This window comes from Suricata suricatta, chromosome 2 (genome assembly GCF_006229205.1).
Source record: "Suricata suricatta isolate VVHF042 chromosome 2, meerkat_22Aug2017_6uvM2_HiC, whole genome shotgun sequence".
In the NCBI taxonomy this organism is placed as follows: Eukaryota; Metazoa; Chordata; class Mammalia; order Carnivora; family Herpestidae; genus Suricata; species Suricata suricatta.
The window spans coordinates 57,808,390-57,824,661 of record NC_043701.1 but is presented as its reverse complement, the minus strand read 5'-3'; the positions used below and the strand labels follow the sequence as shown (position 1 = coordinate 57,824,661).

Here is a 16,272-nt window from a genome sequence, read left to right as displayed (position 1 = left end):
CAGATTTCACCCCAAATACCTCTTCATCTAGCTATTTGTCTGTATCCTTTATAATATCCTTTATAATAAACTAGTGAATGGAATAAATGTTTCTCTGAGTTCTGTGAGTGACTCTAAGAAGGTAATTAAATTTGAGAAGAGGATCATGGGAACCTTCCATTTATAGCCAGGTGGTCAGAAACAGGTGAATTGTGATTGACATCTGAAAACAGAGAAACCGTCTCATAGGACTGAGCCCCTGTCAGGTCTGACACTATCTCCAGGTAGACAGTGTCAGAATTGAGTTAAATTGCAGGACGTCCAGCTGGTGTTACAGAATTGTTTAATGTGTGTGAAAACTAGCACACCTTTGTGTCAGAAGCGAGGTGTGGTGGTAGTGTTGAGAGTAAAGAATGCACACGGTGAGTTTTCCTTTACATAGGGTATAAAGGAATTCTTTGTTATTCTCGTAACTCTTCAATAAATCTGTAATTATGTCAAAATAAAGTTTACTGAAGAAAAAGAGCAGGAGAGGGAGGAGGAAGTGGCAGAAGAAGAAGAGGAAAAAGAAGAAAGTTGCTGCGGCAGCCATCTTAAAACCATGCTGGGAAAGGCTGTCTCAGAATGGAACAGACTAGAAGGAAACATGGCCATGAGGTAGATCCGGGTGACTTTGTGGGAGTCTTACGTTAAGCATTAAATTAGTTAATCAGCTCTTCCTCTTTATTTTTCAGCTTACATAAGTCAAATAATTCTGTTTCATAAGACTTGCTTGTGAAATATGTAATAATTCACCACATTCCGGTTGGAAGCTACTACGTTTCTTTTGTTTTCTTTTCTTCTTATTTTTTAAGTTGTTTTCATTCCTAAATAAACACTGAAACTACGCAACAGAGTTCAAAGAAGCTACACACTTTGCTGACAAAATATAAGAAACTAAAAGTGGAAGAGGAGGACAGAAATTACTTAGAGGGGCGCCTGGGTGGCTCAGTTGGTTAAGCGTCCGGCTTGGGCTCAGGTCATGATCTCACGGTTTGTGGGTCCGAGCCCCACATCGGACTCTGTGCTGACAGCTAGCTCAGAGCCTGGAGCCTGCTTCTGATTCTGTATCTCCCTCTCTCTCTCTGACCCTCCCCTTATTGCGCCATCTCTGTCTGTCTCTCAAAAGTAAATAAAAAACATACCAAAAAAAAATTTTTTTAAAGAAATTACTTAGAGAAACACAACCATCAAGAATTACATGGACAAGTCAAGTACAACTAAAAAGTAAATAACTTGATTTAAAAATGAGCTAAGGACTTGAACAGAAATTTCTCCAAAGAAGAGCGACCAACAGATGCATGAAAAGATGCTCAACATCACTAATCATTAAGGAAATGTATATTAAACCACAGTGAGGGGTGCCTGGCTGGCTCAGTCGGTGGAGTATGTGACTCTTAATCTCAGGTTGTGAGTTTCAGTCCCAGGTTGGGTGTAGAGATTACTTAAAATCCTTAAAAAAAATTAAAACAAGAGATGTCATGTCGCACTTATTAGGATGGCTACTATTAAAAAACAAACAAATAACAAGTGTTGGTGAGGATGTGAAGAAATTGGAATCCTTGTGCACCGTGGTAATGTAGAATTGTGCAGCCACTACAAAAAACAGTAAGGCAGCTCAACAACAACAAAAGAAGCCACAAATGTAGAATTAGCATATGGCCCAGTATATATTCCAAATAATTAAAAAGGGACTGAGTAATTGAAGAGTATATACATGGATCTTGAAGAGGTATTTATATACCCATGACCATAGCAGCATTATTTACAAAAGCCAAAAAGTGGAAGAAACCCAAGTATCCATTGACAGATGAGTGGACAAACAAAATGTGGAATATTATTCAGCCTTTAAAAAGGAAGGAGATTCTGACATGTGCAACAACATGAATGAGCCTTGAGGACTTTACCGAGTGAAATAAGCCAGTCACGTAAGGACAAATACTGTGTGACCCTACTTAAATGAGGTCCCTAGAGCAGTCAAGTTCATAGAAAGTAGACTACAGAAAGTACAATGAGGGGCTCCAGGGGCCAGGGGGAGGGGAGAATAGAGGGTTAGTGGTTAATAGGTGCAGGTTTCAGATTTGCAAAATAAAAACAATTCTAAGGATGGATGATGTGAGGTGCACAATGATATGCAATGATATGAATGAACTTAATGCCACTGAAATGTACATTAAAAATGATTAAGATGGTAAATTTTAAGCTGTGTGTTTTTAACAGAATTAAAAAAAAGAGTTATAAAGACAAAGAACCTGCTGTAGGACAGACTAAATTCCTTACATAGTTTGGGCAGAAAATGGGTACCTTAAAAAAAAAAAGATCACCTAAAGGCACTGAAATTTTATAAATCCTAAGGGAAAATAGAATTTATTGTAAAAACCTAAGATAAGTCTGTATAGAAAATGTAGCAGGAAATCAGGAAGGCCTTAACTAGAAGGGTATTTTGCCCCTGAGACATTGTTCTTTTTCTTTTTTAATTTTTTTGATATTGTTATTTATTCTTGAGAGAAAGAGACACAGGACGAGAAGGAGAAGGGCAGGGGGGTGGGGGGAGACACAGAATCTGAAGCAGGCTCCAGGCTCTGAGCTGTCAGCCTAGAGCCTGTTGCAGGGCCCGAACTCATGAATCATGAGGTCATGATCTAAGCTGAAGTCTGATGCTCAACCAACTGAGCCATCCAGGTGCTCTGAGACATTGGTGTTCTAAGATTATAAGAAAAGGATTACTAAATATGGATCACCTGGCATAGACTCTTTTTGTTATTCTAGAAGTTCTAAAAGATATTTCCTCCCCCAACCTACTCCTCCAACCTTCTCATTGAAGCCTTAAATTGCAGTCTTTGAGATTTATTACTTTGGCTTAAGGTGTTTTTCCCCCTCCATCTTAGCCCTAAATTTCAGCACTACATTACAAAAGCCCATTAAACATCCTCCACCAGTTTGTCAAACCAGTATGTCCTAATGAATTATCTTCTCTTCAGAAGTCACTCCCTTACATCCTGCCATTTCTGCCAATCACTTCCCCTCTGTCCCCAATTCTTGCAGTAATTTTTCCTCCTCCATCTCCTGTGCCCTTGTACCCACTTGGTGATTCAGTCCTGGTGTCTCCCTCCCTGACTTTCATTGCAGTTTCTTCTTTCCATCCTCATTGCCACGTCCCTCTGTCTATCCACTACTAGGTTGCTGCAGCAAATCCAAACTGGCTCTTCTCATCTAGCCTCTCCCCTGCCTCATAAGAGGAAGACTAAACACATGTTGATAAGCACCAGGAAAGCAGGAAAGAAGGAAGGTAGGGAGGGAAGGAGGGAGAGAGGGAGGATAGGAGGGAAGTAATATTGAAAAAATTTCAAGAACTTGAAGATAAAATCAAAAGTTTCATCATGAGATTTTTCTCCCCCACATTCACATGGCCCCAGGGTCAGCCTACAAGCCTGGGGGACAGAGTCATGGCAAGAGACGCATTTAGAAAGTTTCTTCCCCTCTTTGGTGGAGTGTTAGTTGAAAGGAATGCAGCCAAAACTATAACCAAAGGTGGCATTACGCTTCCAGAAAAATCTCAAGGAAAAGCATTGCAAGCAACAGTCATAGCTGTTGGACGGGGGTCTAAAGGAAAGGGTAGAGAGATTCAACCAGTTAGTGTGAAAGTGGAGACTGAGTTCTTCTCCCAGAATACGGAGGCACCAAAGTAGTTCTAGATGACACGGATCGTTTTGTAGATGGTGATATTCTCAGAAAGTACTTAGACTGAAATGAATCACTGAAATGGCATCAAGTGAAGCTGCCCATTCCAGCGAAGTCGTGAAATTTGTCATTATGTAAGTAATTCTCATGTCTCTGTTTTATAATGAACCAATGGTGTTCAAACAAACAGATTCATCAAGAGAAAAATATAAAAGCTACCTTCCTTAACAAATTCCATTCCTCAAACAGAATCCTTGCACAGATATTTTTTCCCACAATTTCCTAAAGCATATAATGGATACTTCCTAGCAGTCCAGCCAGACAGCTGTTTGTGAATCATTATAATTAAATAAAGCCTATAAGAATCAGTCCCAATATATAGAACATAGTGTGTTGAGTCTCAGATTTTGTGTCAAAAAATCTCTCCAAGAACTACCAGCCTTTTAGAAGACAGTGTGTCTTAAGTGGGTCATTATACAAATTTTATTGTTTAATAACAATTTTATAAGTTCTGGTCTAAATTTGTTCTCTGTAGCACCAGACTGACCCTTAAGTAAACCTTGAGGGAAATGGAAGTTCAGCTCAACAGAAGAAAAAAATCAACAATAGTGTCTACGGCAGAATAGGATGACTCAAAGGAAAGTAATCTGCTGCTCACAGGTGTAGTCTAGGTAACACAGGAGGAGTATTTGTCAGGAAGTTGTAACATGGACTTAAGCCTTAACTGGTGCAGAGAAGTAAAGGAACTCCTTGATCAATGGTTTCTCAAACTAGCCAATATACACAATTACCTGGAGAGCATGTTAAAATTCAGAATCCTGGGGGGGCGCCTGGGTGGCTCGGTCGGTTGAGCCTCCAGCTTCGGCTCAGGTCAGATCTCGTGTTCGTGGGTTCGAGCCCCGCGTCAGGCTCTGTGCTGACAGCTAGCTCAGAGCCTGGAGCCTGCTTCCGATTCTGTGTCTCCCTCTCTCTGACCCTCCCCCTTTCATGCTCTGTCTCTCTCTGTATCAAAAATAAATAAAAAACATTTAAAAAAATTAAAAAGAAAAGAAAAAAAAATTCAGAATCCTGGGGCACCTGGGTGGCTCAGTTGGTTAAATGTCTGACTCTTGATTTCGGCTCAGGCCATGATTTCATGGTTGTGATATTGGGCCCTGAGTCAGGCTCTGTGCTGAGTGTGGAGCTTGCTTGAGATTCTCTCTCTCTGTCTCTCTCTCTCTGTCTCTCTCTCTCTCTCTCTCTCTCTCTCTCTCTCTCTGCCCCTCCCTAAATAGCACACACTGTCTCACCGTCGCAAAAAAAATTTTTTTTAATAAAATTAAATTTATATTTTTTGACCCCACTTGTAGAAATTCTAATTTAGCAGGTCTGGGATAGAGCCTGGCATGTATATTTTTATAGAGATCCTCAGAAAGTTCTAACATAAAGCTGACTTTGGGATCCTCTATACTGGTTTCTCAAACTGAAGAATACAGTCTTCTCCAAATATGTCCATAGAATGTACCCCTCACTCCTGGATCTGTAGACTCACTCTAAGAAATGTTGCAACTTATGTCAAACTGAAACAATCACCCTTCATTTGTGACTTTTTTTGTGGGGGGAGAGATGGGAATTATCTTAGCAGTTATAAAGATAAAACTTGTTATTTTAGTAATAATATGTAACTGAAAGAATTATACATTGTCTTTGATTTCTTGAGGTAGTGTTTTCCTAGCCTGAACACACTTAGCTTCATTCTATATAGCTATATTTTTTAGATGTTTATTTACTTTTATTTTTTTATTAAAAATTTTTTTATTTATTTTTGAGAGACAGAGAGACAGCATGAGCAGGGGAGGGTCAGAGAGAGAGGGAGACACAGAATCTGAAGCAGGCTCCAGGCTCTGAGCTAGCTGTCAGCACAGAGCCCAATGCGGGGCTTGAATCCACGAACCATGAGATCAAGACCTGAGCCGAAGCCGGAAGCCAGACGCTTAACCGACTGAGCCATCCAGGCACCCCTAGATGTTTATTTATTTTTAATTTTTTTTTTGAGAGAGAGAGAGAAAGAATGAATGGGAGAGGGGCAGAGAGAGAGACACACACACAGAATCTGAAGCAGGCTCCAGGCTCTGAGTTGTCGGCACAGAGCTCAATGCAGGGCTTGAACCCAGGAACTGTGAGATCATGGCTTGAGCTGAAGTCAGTTGCTTAACCGAATGAGCCACCCAGGCCCCCCAGACTGTTTTTTGAGAGAGCGCAAATGAGAGAAGGACAGAGAGAAAGGGACAGAGGATCCAAAGTGGGCTCTGCACAACAGTGACGAGCCTAATGTGGGGCTCAATCTCATGAACTGTGAGATCATGACCCGAGCCCAAATCAGATACTCAGTCCATAGAGCCACGCAGGTGCCCCTGTAGGTGTATTCTTAATATTCACTATATTCTAATATTAGATATTAATATCCTAATATTTGGAGGCCTAGATCAGAGGTTGTCAAACTTTGGCCTATGGCAGAATCACCTGCAAGGCTGGTTAAAACTCCGGTGGTTGCAAGGCACCTGGGTGGCTCAGCTAATTAAGAGTCCAACTTCGGCTTGAGTCATGACCTCATGGTTCATGGGTTTGGGCCCTGTGTCAGGCTCTGTGCTGACAGCTCAGAGCCTGGAGACTCATTCAGATTCTGTCTCCCTCTCTCTCTGCCCCTCCCTAACTCACACTCTCTCTCTCTCTCTCTCTCAAAAATGAGTAACCATTTAAAAAAAAAAAGCAAAAAAAAAAAAACCCTCTTGTGGTTCTCATCCTCCTGATTCAGACAATCTGGGAGGGGTCTGAGAACTTAGTGTTTTGTCAAGTTTCCAGGTAATGATGGCGTTGCTGGTCTGGGGACCACACTTTGAGAACCATTGACTTTCTTTTTTGAAGTTTATTGATTTATTTTGAGAGAGAGAGAGCATGTGAGAGCAGGGGAGGGGCAGAGAGAGAGGGAGAGGATCTCAAGCAGGCTCGGATCTGTCAGTGTGGACCTCAACATGGGGCTCAGGTCACATTTACATGAGATCATGACCAGAGCTAAAGCCAAGAGTCAGGTGCGCAACTGACTGAGCCACCCAGGCACCTTAGCCACTGGCCTTTTGATCACCATCACAGGCTTCTGGCCAGACTCAGTGGGTTAGTCTCTAGGTTCACCATCTTTTTGTTGTGTGACCTTGGGGATATTCAATATTCCCATGCCTCAGTTGCTGTGTATGTAAAATGGGGATAATAATGGCATCTATTTGGGGGGTGGGTTATGGTGAGAATTAAATGAATCCACAGGAAGTATGGAGACCTTATGTATCCATAAAGTAGTTCACCACAAAATATTTTTCTTCATAAAAAATGGGTACAGCATATGGTAGATACTCATATGTTTGCTATTATTTTAATTCAGAATATGTTTTGGGAGCCAGTGATTATATTGCAAATGCATATTGTAAAATATGCAAGATCCATAGGTCTTTCACAGTCCAATGACTGAGTCTAGAAGAAATTGAAGCTTAAAAAAAATTTTTTTTAATGTTTATTTATTTTTGACGGAGACAGAGACATAGTGTCAGCGGGGGAGGGGCAGATAGAGAAGGAGACACAGAATCTGAATCAGGCTCCAGGCTCCAAGCTGTCAGCACAGAGCCCGATGCAGGGCTCGACCTTACAAACCATGAGATCATGATCTGAGCGTAAGTCCGAGGCTCAATTGACTGAGCTACCCAGGTGCCCCAGAAACTGAAGTTTTTAATTTTTCAGTAATTAGTTGTAAAGTTTTCATGTCTCTTCATATTTGTCTTTTCGTATTTCTGTAGTGATGATCATGGAGCGTGACAATACCAAGCAAATGCATTATGAAAAAGCTATTATGATAGAAATATAGCAAGCCACAGCTCTTTTACAAAATACCATTTTATTGGAACAGCTAGCTTTACGGCCGTTTGAGTTTAATTTCCTAGTTGAACAGAAGGTGGCAGCACCACACGGGAATTTTGCTGGAGAGGATTGCTTTGAGCCTCCTCTCCCCCACCCCTCACCGAAGTTGGCTTGTTGCACTTTGAACCCATTTCCTGGGTCTCAGATTCTTATCCTTCTTTAGGCTTTGGAACATCAGTGGACCGGGACCCATTCCTGTTGGTCAGTTCTTGGGTTAAAAAAAGTTTCACCTCTGCCACAAGACTAAGCTGAGGTGCAGCTCTTACCAGGTCCCTGTGCTCCTCTGAGCCTCAGTTTCTTCTGTGTGAACCGAGGACAGTGGAATTGGGCCTCTCTGAGGTCATCAGCCCCGACAGCCAGAAGTTCCAAATTCAGGGTCAGGGCTAGCAGGAGGTGTCCAGCAGGTGGGTGGGTTCGCGCTCCCCAGGAGGTGGGGCTACAGGAATCTAGGATGGCGGGTCAGCGACCAGCAAGGCGTCCTCTGGAGCATCCTATTTACTGGGCCTTAAGAAATGTGAAACATCGTGCACTATATTAAAACAAACCGGGAGATTCCACGGGAAGTTACATAAATTTTTAACATAGAACTGATACATCAACGAAATTGCACGCCCTCAATAGACTTTTTAAGGGGACCGCCTGTCCAGTCTTCGGTCTTTAGGGTGACCGGTGGAGGTAGCTTTGGGCAACTATTTTATTTAATTGAAACTTAACGGGTTTTAGGCAACAGAAACTTCTTTTGGAGAAAGATGCTCTGGCGCCCTCTGGTGACGCATCCTGAGTAAGACATCACTAGCCTCACAACTCCTTGGTTTCAATCTTCACACCAAATAATCCAGTTTTTGCCTTTAGAGTTCTTTGTCCCGTGGCTTCTGGATTATTAATTTTACAGCTAACTCTATGATCCTCCAAGAAGCGGTTAAAATACCACGTTGGTTATATGGACTGCAAGCCAGTTTAGAGCAGAAGCCCTAATAAAGTAGCTTGGTTGAACAGCCAATCTTTGGTGTTGGGTCATTTCATAGAAAAACAATGTGCCTTCCAGTCCCAGCCCAGAATGGGGCGTCTGAGAGGAGCCTCACATTCTCTGTGCTTGTGGTTTAGGTAGCTTGCTCTCTAGAATCCCCTCGCCCTTTTCACATGGGGTGACGAAGTGTTCATGTTTGAGATCCCAGTTCCTCACAAGATGGCTCCTATTGGGCCCTAACATCTTTCCTAGCAACTGTGGTGAGTAAGGGACCAAGTCCTGATCCTTATGCCTGGAACTGTTGCTAGTAATACTAGTATTTCTCCAGGGACCAACTGCATCACTATCTCCTGGGATGCTTTGGGTCAAGCTCTGGACTTGCTGCATTAGAATCTCTGAAGGTAGAGATAAATTTATGCATTTCAAACCAGATCCCTAAGTGGTCATTAGGCAAGTCAAGATTTAGGAATTGCTTCATAGATTTGTGACTCATGGTCATGCTATCCTCTGTCCACCTAACAAATGTGTGTATTTCTGCCGTCACTTCTCCACCCAGCCACCAACAGGATTGCACGTTCTTAGATCTGAGCCCTAGCCACAGTGCACAAGCCTGAGCCTCCTGGCTCCAGTCAGAGTAAACTTCCCTAGTCTTTTCTGGACCCCATCTTTTCTCCATCAAGTTAGTGAGTCTGAGACTGCAACAAGACTCTGTGGAGCAACTTGAAGTTGTACGCCAAACATTAAAATAAAATGCCAAGGATTAAGAAATTCCTAAAGTGATGTAATCTAATATATACAGCTACACAAAATCATTCACATTTAGGCAAAAGAAAGCTACTTACCAAAACAATTGTGTGGTGTTTTGGTAGCTTTGCTCAGCTAGGGCACCTTTTGTCTCCATCTGTGTCTATGTCTGTCTTTCGGTCTGTGGTAGGTGTGGCAATGACTTTGTGCACTTGAATACAGAAATAACTTGAAGTTGAGTATCTGTTGTTTCTGTTAGAAACAGTAAGATCAGGGGCGCCTGGGTGGCTCAGTCGGCTGAGCGTCCAGCTTCGGCTCAGGTCATGATCTTGTGGTTCATCGGTTGGAGCCCTGCGTCAGGCTCTGTGCTGACAGCTAGTGCAGAACCTGGAGCCTGTCTTCGGATTCTGTGTCTCCCTCTTTCTCTGACCATCCCCTGTTCATGCTGTCTCTCTCTCTCTCAAATAATATAAATAAAACATAAAAAAAAAAAAGAAAGAAACAGTAAGATCAGGGACCTGAAGCCCATCCTAGGGTCCAGGACTCAGCATCAAGAAGGACAAAGCCCAGCTCCTTTCCCAGGGTATCAGTCATCCCTTCCCCCCATGTATGCACTCAGGGGACATTATCTTAGATACAGACTTTGCAGCTGCCTGGCCTTGGATCTGTTTGCAGGTATACTTTTCATCCGTGTACCCAAGTGCTTCCACGCACAGCAGGGTTTAGATGAGGCAGAGAACAAAATAGCCTCCCAGTTGACTAACACCGGTCAGCAGTGTCATGAGCACTGATGCTCACATCTCAGACTCCAGAGCAGTGCTGACCAGTAGAGTGGCCCCAGGCCACACGTGGCCACTGAAACTTGAAATGTGACTCATGCGGAATGTGCTTTAAGTGGGAAACTCACACCACATTCTGTAGACATAGTAAGAATGTAACGTATCTCGTTTGTAATTATAAATATGGATTGTATATTGCAATGATAATACTCTGGATATACTGGGTTAAGTAAAATATATTATTAAAACTAGTTTCCATTAGGGTCACTTGGGTGGCTCAGTTGGTTAAATGTAAGACTCTTTTAATGTTTATTTTTGAAAGAGAGAGAGAGAGCGTGCATGCATACCGTGCTTGAGTGGGGGAGAGGCAGAGAGAAGGAGACACAGAATCCAAAGCAGGCTTCAGGCTGTGAGGCTGTGAGTTGTGTCAGCACACATCATGACACAGGGCTTAAACTCATGGGCTGTGAGATCATGACCTGAGTCAAAGTCAGATGCTTTACCGACTGAACCACTCAGGTGCCCCAAGCGTAAGACTCTTTTTAAAATTATTTTTAAGTTTATTTTGAGAGAGACAGAGACAGTGAGAGTAGGGGAGGGGCAGAGAGAAAGGGAGAGAGGGAGAATCCCAAGCAGGACTCAAACTCATGAAACTGTGAAATCATGACCTGTGTCAAAACCAAGAAATCAGATGCTCGACCGACTGTGCCACCCAGGCACCCCTAAGCATCAGACTCTTGATCTCAGCTCAGGTCACAATCTCAGGGTCCGGAGATCAAGCCCTGTATCGGTCCGTGCTGACAGCGCAGAGCCTGCTTGGGACTCTCTCTCCTTTTCTTTCTGCCCCTCCCCCATGCATGCACGCACATGCTCTATTTCTCAAAATAAATAAATAAACTTTAAAATCTTTTTAAAAAATAAACTAATTTCAGTTGTTTATTTATCCTTTTCAAATCTGGCTACCAGACACTTTAAAATTACATAACATGGCTCAGACCCTACTGATCTGAACCTGTGGTATTTATCTGATGGTCCTTATTGTAACTAACCTTTTGGGGGCTTTCCCACTCCCCTAAGCTACATGCTCTGTCTGGTTCCTTCCAGTTCTTCCCCTTCTGGCCAGCCGCATCCTATTGCCCATGGTTGCTGTCATGCTAGAGTCTTGCTAGAATGCCCCCAGTGGCTCGTTCCATGTTGATTAAGTCTCTAGCTGTCAGAAGATTCCTTCATATATAAGCCAAAATATGCTTCCCTGGAACAGCTTTCTATGAGAATAAATCAGTCACAGTTAGCGACTGGATAGTAACAAATTTATGCTATTTATTTAACTGATTCCCTATTGCCTGGCTATTAAGTCTATTTTCAGGTTTCTAAAAAGTATGTTGTGATAATCATGCTTATAGTTAATTTTTTTTAAGTTTGTTTATTTTGAGAGAGTGAGAGAGAGCAGGAGAGGGGCAGAGAGAGAAAGAGGCTCTGTGCTATCAGAGCAGATTCTGACACAAGGCTCCATCTCACAACCGTGAAATAATGGCCGGAGCCGAGATCAAGAATCAAATGCTTAACTGGACTGAGCCACCCAAGTGCTATGCCTTTATTTTCATTTGTCCTTTTTGAAGATGGAGAAGGAAGCAGCTGGATCCTGAGTATTCTGTGGACCCATGATGGACAAGTTTGTCCACCTGGAGATGGTGGACACTGAGACCTTGGACCACGCTGCAGAACGCAGTCCTCTAAAACCTGCTGGTGGAGGCAACAGATGAGAAACGACCACTTTCTCCTTCTTATCAGGAATTCCCAAGTTCTCCTCTGCAAACTCCCAAATTCATTTCCTTCTGCTGTTTCTCTATCTCAATTTAACAATGCTTTGCATATAATTGGCACTGTACAAATGCTTGTTGAGTGAATGCATTCATAAATGAAAATATCCATGGGTGAACACTCGCCCTGGAAATACCTGGGTAGGCTTGTTAAAGCAGCGTTAAAGATTTTCTTCCATGTGAACGGCTTACCGTGAATGGCCAATGACAGTGCAGTACAAACACTACTGGGATATTATGGAAACAGATATTGTTAGAGCTGAAAGAAGCCTTTGAGCTTTTCATGTCCCAAGGTCCCAACCTGGGAAATACCGTTAGGATTCAGCTGGCAGATGTAGTTCTTTAGCCTGCATAGTCTTGTTGCTACTAATGCTGGCATTTGCTTTTGTTTTCTTGCTTTTTAATTTTTTTTAATGCTTATCTATTTTTGAGAGAGACAGAGAGACAGAGCACAGGTGGGGAAGGGGCAGAGAGAAAGGGAGACACAGAATCTGAAGCAGGCTCCAGCCTCCGAGCTGTCAGCACAGAGCCCCATGTGGGGCTTGAACCCATGAACTACAAGATCATGGCTTGAGCTGAAGTCAGATGCTCAACTGAGTGAGACACCCAGGGGCCTCTGGTTTTTACTTCTGAATTAGTTACCAACATACAAATGTCAGGAGATTTTCACAGTAAGTGTTTCAGCGTTTTGTTTTGTTTGTTTTTTTTTAACTGGACAATCTGGTACCACTAGGCCCATAGCTACCCACAGACTGGGCTGAGTAGTTGCTGCCGTCTTTGAGACAGGATGTGTCCAGCAGCCACTGACACTCACACGGGATCCGTCCAGCCTTGCTACAGGCGGCCTTTGTGATGCCTAAGCTACTTTAATACCACCCTACCACCCCATTTTGTAGATAAGGAAACAGCCCAGTGAATTACCTCCATTGCTTGAGTTTGGCAGAAGAGTATCTTCCCTCTCCTGCCAGAGTAATCTCTGGAAGACACAAATTGGACTAGGTCACACTCTGGCTTAAAATCTTTCAGTGGCTCCTTACTGCCTAAGGATCCCAGTCTCATGTTTACCAGACTCCTCAGGGCAAAGCTTGTTTTACCAATCTTACCCTGACATCTCTAACTCACCCTGCACACTGAGTATCTTCATGTTCTTCTGGCCTGCCGTATCCTCTTATGCCTCAGTCTCGCCGTACATGCTGTTTCCTTTGCCCAGAATGCTCTTCCCCATCCTCATTTGTCTGACAAACTGTTACTCATATTCAATATTTAGCTCGGGTACCTGTGGTTATGCCCTGTGAATCTCTCCACCCCTCACCTCATTATCTCTGCCATGGGACTCCATTCACACTCCAATTTATAGCTCTCGGAACAATCTATGAAGATTTCCCTACCAGAGTATGTGGGTGGGCCACAAATCATTAATTTTTATCCTTAGCGTTTATCCCAGTGCTCAATAAATGTTGAATGAATGAAAGAAGGACAGCCTTTCTCCACATAACTTGTTGGCAACAAAGCTGCAAGAAATTATGGTCTCCCCATGATTCCCTGTAGGGTTATGACTGGAGTTCTTTGCAAACTTGAGAGAGGCAGAGGCGAGCGACATTCCTCTTACATTACCAGGCTCTCTCAGGAAGCTTAGTCTTCACTGTTTGTTGCTTCCATTCCTCTTCTTTCATCTCCTACACATACTGGACACTGCCTTTTGGTGTTAGCTTCCCAGGGACAAAGTTGGCTCTAAAACCTCCATATGACTCCAGGTAATTAGCATAAGCCACGTGTGCAAATTCTATACTCCTTGGTAGTGTTTGGTTTGTGGATGAGCTTGTGACCCAAACAGGTTAATGAGATGTGAGAAGAATCTTGCTAGAGGGAAGGTGGCTCTGAGAAGTTTTCCTCCGTCCATGAGAACAGATGCCTCCTCCCTTTATCATCTGGACATTGTCATTTCAGAATATGACGTATGGAAGTGTTAAAGGTATCTCGCCACAAGCCTGGAAATGAAGCCAATACCAAGGATAGCAGAACACAGAGATGGAATAAAGCCTGGAATTAAGGTATTCTTCAACAGCTGGATCAGCCAACCCTGAGTCTTACTACAGAATCAGGTTAATTTATAACACCTGCATTAGATAATAAATTTCCTTCTCGTGAGGACAGTCTAACTCATCTTTCCATATTTGAATTTAGAACCAAAACATACTACTTGTTACAGTCCCCCAATTTCCACTATCATTCCTAAAAGAACCGCTTTCTGACCCCTTTCTTAGTCTATGAACAACCTAATTAAATAAGCTTTGCATGATCTAAAATTGGGCACTATAAAAAGGGGAAGCAATGTGACCAGGAGTTCTTTAACTCGTTGTTTTCTTTTTGTCAGTACTACACATGGCTTTCAATTATTTAAAAAAAAATGTTTAATGTTTATTTATTCTTGAGGGAGGGAGAGACAGAGTGCGAGTGGGGGAGGGGCAGAGAGAGAGAGAGGCACAGAACCTGAAGCAGGCTCCAGGCTCTGAGCTGTTAGCACAGAGCCCAATGCAGTGCTTGAACCCATGAGCCATTAGATCATGACCTGAGCTGAAGCTGGACGCTTAACTGACTGAGCCACCCAGGCTCCCCAACTCTCAATTATTGACAAAGCACATCTTAGAGGTGGCCATGAGTGAGCCCCATCATATCCTTTCCTACTGTGGGCCACGCTGTCAGTTCCATCCAGGCCTCAGCCATGGTTCCTCCTTCCTAATAGCACCAGATTTTGTTTATAAAAATATCCTCTCTCCTTATGGTCACAATGCTTCCAGTTCTAGGAACAGACCTGATTATTCCACAGATATTCTCACTGCCCCTGGCCATGATTTCTTATGAATAAGCGTGAGACTCAATTCAGGCCAAGGAGACAGGAGGGGAGGCTTCTGGAGCAATTTTCCTCGACCCTAAGAGGCAGCTATAAGAGAAGTCATCCCTATCCCACTTGACAATTCCTTGTGAGAATGTGAATATAAGAGTTGCTGCTGCTGTCTTATTATGAGAATGAAGATGAAGCCAAACCGACTTCAGAAGAGAACAATGGAAAGAATCCAGGTCCTTGACTGCACATTGAGCTGTTGAACTGACTAGTCCTGAAACACTCCTTACATTAGTTGAGACTTTAAGTAATGCAAAATATTGGATTTTCTTTTTTTTTAATGTTTATTTATTTTTGAGAGACAGACGATGAGGAGGGGAGGGGCAGAGAGCGAGAGGGAGACAAAGACTCCAAAGCAGGCTCCAGGCTCTGAGCTGTCAGCACAGAGCCCAATGTGGGGCTTGAACCCACAAGCAGTGAGATTATGACTTGAGTCGAACTTGGACACTTAACTGACTGAACCACCCAGGTGCCCCTGCATTTTCTTATTTTTAACCCAATTTGATTTACACTTTCTGACATTTGCAACTTAAAACATCCACATGATACATCTCCAAAACAAGGAATGTGTCTTGTTCGTAACCATTATTATTTTCTTTACAGCCCTAGGATATTTTCGTATATTGTTTTTGATGGTTGAAGACCAGCTTTTCATTAACTGTCCAACATGGGGGTGATGTGACTTGAAAAGGACATTTTAGGAATCAGCTCTTTAGTTCTCTTTTCTAACACAAATAAATGGTACATAATTGTTTTAGTCAGGATAGGATAGGGTAGGATAGGAGGTAGTAACAAACGTTGAAATCTCAGAGACTTAGCACACATAATAGGCATACATTTCTCACTAGCAAAAAATGAATGCAGGTGAGCGAAAGATGTTCTCCATCTCGTAAGTCGAGAATCCAGGCTTCTTCTATCTAGAAATGCTGCCTTCTCAATCTGGGGCTTCCAAAACCACATAATAGGGAAGAGAGTACATGGAGATAGCACACTAGCTCTTAAACATCTTCATCCGGAAGAGACACATGTCACCTTTCATCAGCAAAAACTAGACAGACATCTACCTAATGGCTAAGAAGTACAGTTTCTCTTTATGCCTGGAAAGGAGAACCAGATATGAACAAGTCCTTTTGATCGCTATCAGTATAATATATATATTTATATGTACAATTTATACTTCTGTGTAATCAGATCAGCAATGCTTACTCTGCTCCATGAGTAAGTAAAGGAAACAAACCCGTTATACAAAAGACATCATATCTTGATGAAGTCCCAAGGGTTCAGTTTTGCTTTAATTTCCCTTGCCTTTGAGGATGTGTCAAGTAGGAGATTGCTGCGGTGGAGGTCTAGGAGGTTTTTCCCTACTATCTCCTCGAGGGTTTTGATGGTTTCCTGTCTCACATTCAGGTCCTTCAGCCA

General features: G+C 42.7%; 1 pseudogene; it reads left to right on the top strand.

Annotated features, from left to right (window-relative positions):
- The first annotated feature begins 3,464 nt into the window (after window positions 1–3,464).
- Window positions 3,465–3,766, top strand: LOC115306310 (annotated as a pseudogene).
- The last annotated feature ends 12,506 nt before the right edge of the window (window positions 3,767–16,272 follow it).